General features: G+C 62.1%; 1 non-coding gene across 1 annotated transcript; it reads left to right on the top strand.

Annotated features, from left to right (window-relative positions):
- Positions 1 to 822: 822 nt before the first annotated feature.
- Positions 823 to 894, top strand: Trnag-ucc. The gene has a single exon. It is a non-coding gene; the product is annotated as a tRNA-Gly (tRNA).
- The last annotated feature ends 2 nt before the right edge of the window (positions 895 to 896 follow it).

Genomic DNA, 896 nt, shown 5'->3' with positions numbered 1-896 from the left:
GTAGGAGGCCCGCAAAAAGGTGGTCACCAGGGCTGCAGATCCGAGTCGTGGTGTCACCGGGTACTGGAGGCTTTTGGAATGCATCGCAGTACAGAGTGAGAGGTGCTCAGTGGATGAGTACCAGACTGTCGGTCCTGCATGGCGTGGAAAACTGGTCAGCGTCCATGAGTCCAAGTCCGCAAGGTCTTCATTGGTATAATGTTCAGTATACACGTCTGTAACGCGGGAGTTAGGATAAAATCGGAGACAAGGACACATGTTGTCGTTTTTTGACACATAGGCGTGCCGGGGTCACTGACCCTTCAACACTAAAACCAAGACAAAAACAAGAGGACACAGGCAGGCACCGAACCCCGGAGTCCTCAAAACCGGGTTGGCCTAAGCAAGAAGCCACTGCGCCCCAGAGAAAAGGCGTGTGCGGTCCCCATGACGCCCCTACTAAGCCCTCCGATCCCAACCCCAACCGCGGTGGGCTCCGCGTGTGCCCGAACGGGCGGCGTGCGCCTCTCTGGGCTTGAGCGGTGTGCCAGGCCTGTCTGGGTGGTGGCCCCGGGGGCGCTGGCTGGCAGCAGGCAGGAGGCGAGAGCGCCCCAGAGGAAAGGCGAGTGCGTGCCAGTGCGCTAAGCCCGAAGCAGGAAGCGCGCGTGAGACGGCGAGGAAAAGCGCGGAGCGGCGGAGCCGTGTGTGTGGTCGGGGTTCGGGCCACGCGGGCGTGCGCAGGGAGGGAAGTCAGCGGTAGGCGTCGTGGTGGAAGGCTCTGGGCACTGTCCGGAGTCAGTCTGTCAGTCGGCGGCGTCGTGTGGGCGCCGTCCCAGCGGTGCAGCGTTGGTGGTATAGTGGTGAGCATAGCTGCCTTCCAAGCAGTTGACCCGGGTTCGATTCCCGGCCAACGCAGG

The sequence above is a fragment of the Mus caroli genome, chromosome 1 (assembly GCF_900094665.2).
Source record: "Mus caroli chromosome 1, CAROLI_EIJ_v1.1, whole genome shotgun sequence".
NCBI classification, from domain to species: domain Eukaryota; kingdom Metazoa; phylum Chordata; class Mammalia; order Rodentia; family Muridae; genus Mus; species Mus caroli.
The sequence above is the reverse complement of the archived record's forward strand: the minus strand, read 5'-3'. Positions and strand labels throughout refer to the sequence as shown.